Source organism: Mastomys coucha, unplaced genomic scaffold, assembly GCF_008632895.1.
Source record: "Mastomys coucha isolate ucsf_1 unplaced genomic scaffold, UCSF_Mcou_1 pScaffold21, whole genome shotgun sequence".
NCBI lineage: Eukaryota > Metazoa > Chordata > Mammalia > Rodentia > Muridae > Mastomys > Mastomys coucha.
The window spans coordinates 40,193,210-40,205,885 of record NW_022196904.1 but is presented as its reverse complement, the minus strand read 5'-3'; the positions used below and the strand labels follow the sequence as shown (position 1 = coordinate 40,205,885).

Here is a 12,676-nt window from a genome sequence, read left to right as displayed (position 1 = left end):
CCCCCCCCAAAAAAACCCCATATAAGACATATGCTATTATAGTAAAAATGGCCATCTTAACAAAAGCAATCAATAGATTTAACACAATTCTTTGTTTGTTTGTTTTTCAAGACTGGATTTCTCTATGTAGCCCTGGCTATCCTAGAACTCACTCTGTAGAACAGGCTGGCCTTGAACTCAGAAATCTGCTTGCCTCTACCTTCAGAGTACTGGGATTAAAGGTACGTACCATCATTACCAGCAGGGTTTAATACAATTCTTTAGAGGCCTTGAAAGAACAATGTTCAACTTCATGTGGAAAAACAAAAAACCCAGGATAGCTAAAACAATCCTATATAAGAACTTCTAGAGGTATCACCACCCTTGGTCTCAAGCTGTACTACAGAGCTGTGGTAATTAAACTGCAGAGTATTGGCATACAGACATGATGATCACTGGAATGGAATCAAAGATCCAGATGTAAATCCACACACTTATGGACACCTGATAAAGAAGGCAGAATTATACAATGGAAAAAAGAAAACACCTTCAGCAAATGGTGATGGTCTAACTGGGTGTTGGTATGCAGAAGAATGCCAATAGATCCTAATCGATCGCCGAACCAGATCCACTGAACCTGATAGAAGAGAAAGTGGGGAAAGCTTCAAATACATTGGCACAGGAGCCAACGTCCTGAACAGCACATCAATGGTGCAGGTGCTAAGATCAACAGTTAAATGGGACCCCATGAACCTGAAAAGCCTCTCTAAGGGAAAGGACACTGTCAATAGAACAAAACAGCAGCCTACACAATGGAAAAAGATCTTCACCAACTCCACAGATGACAGAGGCCTAATATCCAAAATGTATAAAGAACTCAAAAAACTAGACATCAACAAACTAAATAATACAATTAAAAAATGAGGTAGAGATCTAAACATTCTCAACAGAGGAATCTCAAATGGCTGAGAAACAAAGAAATGTTTAACATCCTTAGCCACCAGGGAAATGCAAATCAAAATGACTTTAAGATTCCATTTTACACCTGTCAGGATGGCTAAGATCAAAAACTCAAGTGACAGCACATGGTGGAGAGGATGTGGAGCAAGGGGAGCACTCCTCCATTGTTGGTGGGAGTGAAAACTTGTATAGACACTTTGAAAACCAAAATGGCAGTTTCTTTGGAAACTGGGAATCGATAGACCTCAAGATCCAGCTATACCACTCCTGGCATACACCCAAAGGATGCTCCATCCTACCACAAGTAATACACAATGGAGTATTACTATGTTGTTAAAAATAATGACATCATGAAATTTACAGACCAGAAAGACAAATATGGTATATACTCACTTATAAGTGCATATTTGCTGTAAAATAGAAGATAATCATGGTACAATCTGCTGGCCCACAGAGGTTAAGTAATAAGAAGGACTTAAGGCAGGACATAAGGATCTCCCTGGGAAGAGGAAATAGAATAGATTTTGCTGGAAGTAGACTGGAGGTGGGTGGGATTGAGAACATGGAAGATTAGCTGTGTGTGGGAGAAAATACTTGGAGAAATGACTGGAATTGAAGGTTATTTCTGGAATGAGGTAGAAACCCAGTGCAATGGAAATACCAGAGAATCTATGAGAGTAACAGTAGCAAAGACGCCTAGAAATGGAGGACAGAGCCTGCACTGGCCATCTTCTGTAACCAGATAGGGCCTCAAGTAGAGGGATTATAACACCAATCCAACCACAAAATTTTCAACCTACAGTTTGTCCTGCCTGCAGGACACCTATCATCTTTATCATCATCATCATCATCATCATCATCATCATCATCATCATCATCATCATCATCATCATCATCCTTCTCCTCCTCCTCCTCCTCATCATCCACTGTCCCTGTTTACAGATGGGAAGACTGAGGTACAAAGAAGCAGGCACATTCATTAGAAAGTGGCTGAACCCAGTTGTAAATTCTGAGTACAGATTCCAAGGTCTAGCCTTCCTGCTTTGTCTTGTCCTGGGCCAGAGAACTCTGATTCAGACCCCCCTTCCAGGGATGGCCATTTTGGGGTGCCAAGTGAGAACAGGTAAGGCAGTTACTGAGGTGTTGGGGCATAGCTGGGAGTACAAACACCTGGATTCAGGCCACGAACAGCAATTCCTTTAGGCGAGCTCCCTGAGGCTGGGATCCTGGAGCCAGAGGTTTGGCTGTAGGGCCGCTGACGGGACACAGGAGCAGATCCATGGGAAAGGCCCCTTTCTGACCCAGAGAGCTAATGTGACAGAGCCCTGCTCATGGGGAATAGACTTCAATAGACCATGGCTGTCAGTCACTGGGGCTGCTGCAGCAGCTCTGTCATCTTCTCGAGCCAGGTAGGCCCTAAGGGAAGGCAGAGCCTGGCACCACTGGCTTGACCACGTGATTAAGGACACTAGGAATGACCTTGAGAGATCCACATAGCAGGCAGCTAAGGACGACAGGGTTCCTGCACTAACTCTTTGTGATCAAAGCTGAGTTACTTTTATTCTACTTCTATCGAAGACTAAAGGTTGCCCAGGACGCTGGGCCATTTGATGTGTAAGATGGTGATTAAAGTGACACCCCAGTGAGCCTTGAAGATGCTTGACCCCGGGACCCATGGAACAGTCTTCAAGTGGTTCTGACCCCCAACATACTCCATGCCAATCCGCTCTATGGCCCACTTTGAGTTCTGGATTGGGGCAACCTGAGGCCCAGGATGCAATACTCGTAGATAAAAAAGCCCGGTGCCCTTGCCTTGTGCTAGGACTAACTCTGAAGAGTAACATAAACTCTGAAACTCTCCATGGATGGGGCTGAGCTGAATGGCTGAAACCACACTTTCTTGGCTTGACTCCTTACCCCGCACCGTCTCCCTTGCTGGTTTTTCCCGGTAGCACATCTTTACCAGACCGCAGTCTTCATCTTGCCCTCTACAGCTGGGAAATGCACCTCTGGTGCCTCTTTGCAGCATAAAGGTGAAGTGACTCACTTCCTGCAGTGTGCCTAGCTAATGCATGGCACGCAGGCAGTGACTGGTGATAGTAGCCAATTACTTGTAGATGAAGCCAGAAGAAATTGCCAGTAATGACTACTTTTGACTCTAAAAATGCTATTTTCCCCAATGACACGTTACAGTGCTACTAACATTCTCTCACCAGCTACTGTGGGAAAAACAAAAACAGAAAACCTCAAGTGAAGACCCTGGCTCGCTGCGGTAAACCCAGAATCCTTCTTCCTGGCTCTCCTCCCCCTGAGAACAGCGCTGGTCTCAAATGTTGCCCTAGTAGCTGGTGTTTTACTGCCTGACCCTGGGTGGGATGGTAGCATTTGTTATTTAAGCAGAAAACTGTGTAAATTTAGGCCCCACCTAAAACAGGAGAGAGGGCAGAGGTGAGGGTGGGAAGAGAGCAGTCCCGTGTTTGTCGAGTGGAAAAGGTCAGCTCGCGAATAGGAAAAACACACTGTCTGCTCCCCCAAACCTCCCCAGGGACAATGTTTTGTAAATATATTTGTGTTTTATTTTCCTCCAAAGATGATTCTGTGGCCTCTTAACGCCAGCTGCTGTGAAGCCTCCCTTTGAAGGCTATGGTGTATTTATGGCCAATTTTAGTTGTAATCAGCAGGCAGATGAAAAGTTGGGAGGGCCAGTGGTGTAAAAGGGGTCTGGAACTCTGTTGTTTATGTTTCCTCTGCCTATCACTGCTCCAATGACACAGCGATCCATCTCCGTATCTCCCGGACACATCATCCACTCCTTTCCCATCATGAGGGGATCCCATAGACAGGGAGAGCCATGCACAGAGGTCTGAGGAAACCCAGGGCCCAAGCAGTGGCAGGCTGGTAGCAGATAAGCAAAAGAAAAAAAAATGAATTGGAAAATGCGGGAATATTTGCGTAACAAATCGGGGAAGGTCTAGCCATCAGGATCTGGGAACTACTGCACCTGGGGCCTGGTTGCCCTGTGGTGTCAGGTGGCAGCCCATCAGGTAGACAGCAGCCCACAGAACACTGGCCACCTGCAGCCATTTCTGTGCTGTTTTTTTTGGCTATTCATCCCTGTCTGCCCCCATCTAACCCTAATACACATGCACACACCCAAAGTCTCCAGAAAAACAACGACCTTCTGCTGAACTCCTGTAGGTGCAGGTGCTCAATCCATACCTGTTGACTGGATGATGCGCTCCTAGAGTGCTCGAGAAGATTGCTGCATCGTAAAGAACTTTCTGGAATGGAAAAGTGGACCCAAGTTCAGGAGGCTTTGTTGCAACAGAGTGAAGTAAGGAGGAGGTTTCGCTTAACCAGCAAGTACCGTTCGTGGAGCACCCTCATGGATGTGGCTGTTTTGTCTACAGGCCACCACATATTTGAATTTTCCAGATCTTCATGTGTTTGGCATTAAGCAGTAATACATGTGAGCTTTCTCAGACAAGAGCTAGCCGTACCAGATATAACTCTGAAAAGCCACATGACCTGGCTTCCTGGAGACTGACTTTCAGGAGATCCCTACAAACAGTAGAGCCTTCAGAGTCACATGTAAGCCACAGGTCAGGGAAGATGAAAGTGGACTCCACTCTGATGTAGACCCTAAGGGTCTTGGATGCTGTGGGGATTTCCTCCTGTAGTCTGCCTGTGTGTCCAGAATTGTGAGGAGTTGATTCGATTGATGTCTCTCCAGCACAAGAGCATCTCCAAAGTCACAGAGGGTCCAAGCATGCCATATTAGAGCCTGGCCATGGGGTCACAGCCTATGTGATGTGGGCCATGGCAGGTTATACACAAAACCCTTCTATACATGTGGCCAAACAAGGGCAGGGCATTAACCATGTGGAAGGCATTTTCAATTCTGTTCTTATATTGAATATGGTATGCCCTCAGACACTGAGTTTTTTCTTTGTTTCATTAATACTATACCCCCTGTCCCCAGTTCACATGACCTATCTAGTCTCAGGTTTCCAGCCACTTGAACAGCGTCAGGTGTGGGTTTCATCTCATGGAGTAGGCCTTAAATTCAAAGAGTGGTTAGTTATGTCTAGAACAGCTGTGCCACTACTGCACTGTTTATTTCTTATACATAATAGCTAGGACATTTTAAATTACACACTCATTTTACAGCCTGTGGTGGATGCTGACCTTTAGCTTTGATATCCCCTGAGATCCAGAACAGCTTGATATCCCCTGAGATCTAGAGCAGCAGCAGCACAGGAAGATACCCCCTCCCCCAAACATGCAGAGTCCCAAACCCCACTACGCCTGCCCTAACACACACCAGAGTCTGAATTTTCACAACTTCCGGGGAAGGGAGGTTCACTTGCCTACAAGAAGTAAAAACTACCGGCTCTAGGCTGGTTTGTATGCTAACTATTGTAAAAAGTGTCACATGAATGTGGTCATGAAGGCATTCCTTTGTATGCCGATTTGTATTGCTGTGGCTATAGATATGTGACCAATATAAACTGCAGGCATGCATGGAAATATCCTCGTGAACCCATTCATCTGTACAGTTAATATGTGCTAATGCAACCAGATACCAAACAAACCTACATAAAGAAAGAAGAGAGAGTTGGATATTGCCTAGCCTGCTCATTCCCTAGCTTGCCAGGTGTCTCCGTTCTCAGCCCCCAGAGTGAATGCTCATCCGAACCATGCTATGGTAGCAGGCTGTGTTTGAAGGAGGGGGGGTTGTTTCAAAGTAACTGTGTTTGGAAACTGCTTTTTGGGGCCTTGGTTTACTCACTGGGGCCATTTCTCTGCAAGTGAAGAATGGGACAAGAAGACCTCCAGAGTTCCCAAAGGGTCTTCTTGTGCCAGCTGATGCAATTGAACCAGAACCTTTCTCAAGGTATCCAAAGAGACCCAAGGTCCTAGGGAAAGTGCTCATCTTGCTTTCATCTTGGTATTTTGCTTTGCTCTCATTCAGGGTAGTCACCTACAGCAGGCAACCAGTACCTACATCCCCATTATCACTGCCTCCTATGGGCCCTGTGAACTTTAACACACTAAGAACTTCCTATGTCTTAGACTGACTTTTTCTTTCTTTTTTTTCTGTTCATTTTTTCCTTAGAGACAGGGTTTCTCTGTGTAGCCCTGGGTGTCCTGGAACTCACTCTGTAGACCAGGCTGGCCTCGAACTCAGAAATCCACCTGCTTCTGCCTCCCAAGTGCTGGGATTAAAGGCGTGCGCCACCACCGCCCAGCTTTGGACTGACTTTTGGTGCTATACACACATAATATTATGTCAATGCTTGCATAACTCAAAAAATGGTGCTTGTCATAAACTTTTAAAGATTTATCTTTATTGTTTTAAATTATTTGCAGGTGTGTATGTCTGGATGTGGGTATGTACATGTGCCTTTGAAGGCCGGAGGTATCATATCCCCCTGAAGCTGCAGTTATAAACTACCTTGGAAGTCAGGCCACCTGGGAGAACAGCAGTGTTCTTATATAAATCACATATATTTGCCTATATATATATATATATATATATATATATATATATATATATATATTTGACATGTAGAAATTAAAGCACAGAGATATTTTTTTGTTAAGTCTCCCAAGATCACATTGCCAATAAATGATCTACGCCATCGCCCTTGAGCTTTAGTCACACAGTCAGGTATAACTGGCCAGATGGACAGCCCAACAGGGCAAGGTAGCAAGTGTGTAGAGTCTTAAAGTCAACACCAGAGAATCAAGTCAACATTCAAGGTTATTCCTGTGACATGACTCTGCCATGACAGTCATTAGCATGCATTTGGCTGCCAGGACAACCTCACCATTCTAATTCAGTGCCTTCAAGTTGACAGTCTAGGAGAAAGACCCCTTGTCTGTGTACTACAGTGACATCAATTCCCCTCCACTGATCCAGGAGTACTTCCTCTACCCAAACATACCTTATTCCTGGTCCCTGGCTCCAGCTCTATCTCCTAATGGTATTTTTGCACTTAGACTCCAGAACTGACTCTGGGGTGCTACCTCCTCTCACTATAATGCACGTCCTTTCCCACAGACTGCCCATTTCTGATATGGGCTGGTTTAATCTGGCCTTTATGTCTCTGTCCTGGAATTGACACATAGCCTTTATCCACAGCAAGTTTGGCTTGAGTGGGACCTAGAGAATGTAGCACTGAGAAGAGACATGCCAGACCCTCCGTCCTTTAAGGTCCCAGAGCCTTAGAGTCTCCCTGCTAGGGACCTGCCCATAGGCTACCTGCCTCCTCTTACCTTTGAAAGCCATCCAGTGTGCCTAGCAAATGGAGCTCTTTGGACAGTGGGATGTGGTGCTATTAATGATTACAACTAGTTGAGAGGCGATACTGGGTCTGTGCAGGCTGACTCTGGAATAGCCTGGCCACAACTGTGTCCCACAGTGTGGTAGACTATCCTCACTCCTTCTGTGTCACTCAGATGTCCACACAGACCCTTAAGAATGGAGGAGAACTGGTGGGCCCTTCGAGACTGGTGCACAGTGTAGAGGGACACCAGCATTTTCACGTAGCAGATTTGGCTTCCAAATGCTAAAGACATAGATAGCAATTTTGCCATCAATTATAGAATTTTGCTATTTTATTTTACTTTACTGCTTACATCTTTTTCTCATTTCTTCAACCTGAAACTGCCCAGGAAGATGTTTGCCATATGTTTGTCATCTTGATCATTACATTTGGAGGCAGGGTGTGACAACAACTAGTGGGATAGAGAGTGGACGCTCACCATGTCCAAAGTGTTCACTTATAAGGCACGAGAACTGGCTCTCTGGGTCTGGAGCTGCTCTTAAGTTTTTCTTCACCTGTGCCTTCTCTGATTTCCTTGACTCTTAGGAAGTTTAACCGTGATACAATGCAAGATGCCACATGGGCTTGTTTCCTACATGGAAGACTTTGGACTTGACAGCAGGCTGATCACAGGGAGATTCTTCCTGAATGGGAGGCATTTATACAGTTCTTGTGCCTCCTTCAAGCCCATTCAGTGATCTCTGGAGAAACCAGAAGAGCACACAGGGGACAGACCTACAGTGTAGGGGGACAGACCCATGTTGGAGGCTTGTTTTCTCAATTAAGACTGGACTTATCCAGAGGGAGGTGAACCGTCATCCCCTGTCCTCCCAGGGTGACCTTGGGCTTCCCTGGCAGGGTTCTGTGGCTCTCCCTACACACAGATGTACATGCTCACATACATGCACATGCACACACAATGACAGTCTGGTCCAAGAACACCAAGCTGCTCTTTCCTTTCTCTGCGCCTGTGCTAATTTGCTCTGTGTGAGGGCTTAGCACATCTTGTGCTGAATCCCTCCCCGTCTACCTGCTCCTTCAGACTTTCAATTTCCCTGGAGATGAAGGGATAATTTGAAAATTAACTTCTTCCAGCCATTCTCCATGGCCCCAGGGACTCTTCTCAGATGAAAACCCACAGTTCCTGGGAGGTAATGACAGGGAGGGCAGGATGGGGACTCTGGGCTCAGGTAGTGTTCCTCTTGCCTGCGTCAGGGTGGTAGCTACAAGAGCCAGTCACTTTAGATGATTCCTGAATCATGTACTCTTCTCTGGCTGTAATGCGTCAGTGGGAGCCTGAACCCAAACTGCTGCTCCTCCAGCTGGTTTCTGGCTTGTAAGGGTTAATATAGCACAGAGCTGCTATATGGCTGCTGGGGTTCCCACTGTGGCAGGGTCACTGTGGAGTGCGAGCTTCACAGGGTCTGTGCTTCATAGAAACATGTTGGACCCTGAGCTACTTCTTCTCAGGCTCTGGACTGATATGTGTTTCTGGGTAATGGGGTCAGGAGATCCTTTGAGAGGAGACAAGGTGGAGAGTTCTGCGGCTGGAGGAGACAGACAAACCTGTGTTCAGACCTGGGCTCTGTCTCTTTCTAGTCACGTGACCTTGGGAAAGTTACATAAACTTTCTAATATTCAGTTTCCCCACCTGCAAAATGGGGCTAATAACAGTGCCTGCTTCATATGGATGCTGTGGGAATCACCTGTGTTGAATATACAGGTTTTAGCCCAGGGCCTGCCAAAAAAATACAAGTACCCATTAGAAGTGGATGCTATAATCGAGTCCCACCCCCTCACTTTATGTGAGTTAACTCCGATGAGAGAAGGAGTATCTTGAAGTTTACAGAGCCAGCAGCCACGTAGCTTGGTGCCTTAGAATTATGCATCTTCTGTGTAGCTTGCTTTCACCCCACACTGGGTATGACAGGCTTTCATCATCCAGGGAAAGTGGCTTCTATTGTCCAGCAGGTAGCTTTCAGAGAAGGTACTGTGGTGAATGCAGTGTTGACACCAAGCCTTGGGCACAAGCTGGTAAGATCTGGAGGGGTGACACCAGATCCAAGGCCCCAGCATGCCTCACACCAGTGCTGAGACCAGTGTTCAGCCAATGTAGGTCGTCTCCATTGCAGGCAGGTGACATGTGAGCCAGGACTGCTCCCTCGGGCGCTCACAACCTGGATAGGGTCAGGAGGTACATACTGAAGAATGACTACGGGAGACAGGCTAGACGAAAGAGAAGCAAAGGGTGCATCTCACGGAAGAACCTGAAAGGTCGAGGAAGTGAAAGCATCTCAGAGATGGCTGCGGCGATGAAACTGAATAGAAAGCACTAAAGTGAAGATGCTGAGGGCATTTCATGGGGCTGGGGAACAGAAAGAGGCAGTGTTTCTGGTGCGTAGAGAGCAAGGTGAGGCATGTTAGCTAAGCATGGGAGGAAAGAGACTGCATGGCAGCTGGAGGCTGAAGCTACCACAGAGCTGTACCATCATGCTGTGATTACTCAAACAGAAGAAATAAGACAAACCGGCTGGGACCAATTCAACTCTCTGGCTGGACTGTCAGGCCCTCTGTGGATCTGGTAAGATGGAGGAATGCAAACACCTTATGGAAATGCTCGTCCTCACATCTGATTGTCATTTCATTTTTTTCTCCTGGCATTAACCTGAGTCAGGCTGACCTTGCCTCCCCACCTGGATAACTCTGAAGCTCTGCCCAAGGAAGACTGTGGCCACCGTCCCTGATTCTAGTGGAAGCTGTTTGGATTTATCTATCCCCACCCCATTTCTGGGCTCTGGAATTCCCCAGGCTTGCTGCTCAACTGGTCCCAAATTACAGATGGCCTTATCAGTGAAGGTGACTTTAAGGCAAGGCAGAACCCCTGTGGAGGAGCAGCAAATCTGCCTACTAGCAGTGGCCTCGGGGATGAAGAAGCTACGGAGGGTTCTGAGGCAGACTCAGGATGGTCACCTGGCCTAAGACCTTCAGTGAGTATTATGAGCAAGGCTGGCATTTGGACCTTGTCTGCATTCTGCCCCTCACCCTCAATAACTCTAGAACTAACTTTTAGCATCCCAAAGCCTGGCCTGAGTCTGTGCCTGAGGGAGTGGCAGGCCAGGATGGGGAGTGAACAGATGTCATGCAGGAGGACCCTAAGCAGTGGTGACACAGCTTTTGGTGCTGTACCACCCCAACGGTTCTTGGGCTGTAAGGCCATCCACATTGGGGCATGAGGTAGGGCTGCTTCCTTGAAGGTCACAGATGCCCAAGATGCTGACTGTCTGGGAAAGAGTCTGCAGTGTGACAAGCATTGGGTTAGGATGGAGAGACATGTCCCCTCATGATGGATGTACTGTGAGGAGGTGCCGTGGGTCATCAGTGGGCCCCAGGTCTTGTGGAATCTACTTGGGACCCTCAGTTCAACTGTTCTTTGTGTTCTTTGTGGCCAGAGAAGTTACTGAAACACAGCAAAGGCAACGACAATTGGGATTTAGATAGAGCCCAGGCACTCCAGATGCAGGGGCCATGTCTGAGAAGCTGTCCCACTTCTGAGAGGAGCCAACAACCAAGAGGATGCTGGGCGTAGGGCAAACACTCTTACCTCCTCCACTTGTTAGAGACAGCCAGCAGCTGTGACATCCGAGAGGCAGAGTGTGAGTCACCCTGGGAATCCCTAGAGATGACGGAGGACATTATGTCAAAGGTAATGTCCAATAGACCTAGGCCATAGCAGTTGAAATGGGAAGGAAATCTACAGCTTGCTCTTTGGATCAAGATTTTCTACATCTGGGAACTGAAGTGAGCAAAGATTTAAAAATAATTAAGGTTTTTAGAAAAAGGATCTGTAATGAACATATGTAGATTTTTTTCTCTTGTGTTAAACCACATGGCTCAACAGCCATATAGAAACAGTGGCTATATTGTAGCTCATATTATACATAATCTGAGGTTAAAGGCTACAGGGGGTGGCATCAAGTTTATGTTGAGATATTCTACTACTTTAGATGGTACTAGAGCAGCTGTAAAAGTTTATAATTTGGATGGTTTGAACCAACCCCCATGGATACTGAAGGGTCACTGCCATATTTTATATTAAGTTTAGGGACAAAGAGAATATATATGTATGTATATATGTTATATGTGTATCTGTATATCTGTATATGTATATGTTATATGTGTATATATATATGTATATGCATATCTATATATCTGTGTATGTGTACATGTATATCTGTGCATATGTATATGTGTATATGTATATATCTATAGTATATATGTATATCTGTGTATATGTATATATGTATACATATATGTATAGATGTATGTATATAGGTTATGTGTATATGTATATCTGTGTGTATGTATATATGTGTATATGTATATATATGTGTGTATATGTATAGATGTATGTATGACATCTCTTATGTGTAGTATATATGTATATCTGTGTATATGTGTATATGTATATATGTATATGTGTGTATGTATATATGTGTGTATGACATCTCTTATGTATAGTATATATGTGTATCTGTTTATATGTGTATATGTATATATGTATATGTGTATATGTATATATGTGTGTATGACACCTCTTATGTATAGTATATATGTATATCTGTGTATATGTGTATATATATACATGTATATATATGTATATGACATCTCTTATGCATATCTGTGTATATGTATATATATGTGTGTGTATGGCATCTCTCTCATCAACATACTTTTCCTGGGAGAAAGGTGTTACCCTCAGCTCACTTCACAGAGGAAAAGCCTATGTTCAGGGATGCTGTCACTGGTTTCTAGGTTCTGGTTTGTCTCATGTGGTCCAGGTTGACCTTAGACTTGCTATGTAGCTGAGGATGACCATGAACTCCTGATCCTTCTGCCTTTGCCTTCCCGATGCTAAGATTCAGGTGTGTGCCACCATGTTTCCTCTAAAGTATTCAGTGTTTGAGTAGTATAAATGAGTAAAAAAAACAATCAAGGAGAATGTACAGGTTCCTACTTTGTATTCAACTTCTGTAAGCAAGGAATTTTTAAATTTTAAAATTTCACATTTAACCTGGACATGGTGGCACATGTCTTTAATCCCAGCTCCTGGAGACAGAGACAGGTGGAGTTCTTTCTCTGAGTTCCAGGGAAGCCTGATTTATGTAACGAGTCCCAGGACAGTCATAGCTTCATAGTGAGACCCCGTGTCAGACAAACCAACTGGACAATTATATCCACAACCACCATCATATTTTTAGGATACTTTAATGTCAAAAGTAGAGCAGACAGTTTGATTAGAATCAAGGCTGGATGTTTACATTCAAGGCAGTGGTGTTGAGATTTCAACCTCACTTATTTTTCCTCACTTCTCTGGTAACTGATGGAATCTACCCTTGAACTTATGC

At 45.2% G+C, this 12,676-nt stretch overlaps 1 protein-coding gene across 2 annotated transcripts in view; it reads right to left on the bottom strand.

Annotated features, from left to right (window-relative positions):
• Positions 1-12,676, bottom strand: part of Nav2 (neuron navigator 2) — a 654,216-nt gene that overhangs the window by 381,024 nt on the left and 260,516 nt on the right. The window lies entirely within an intron of this gene.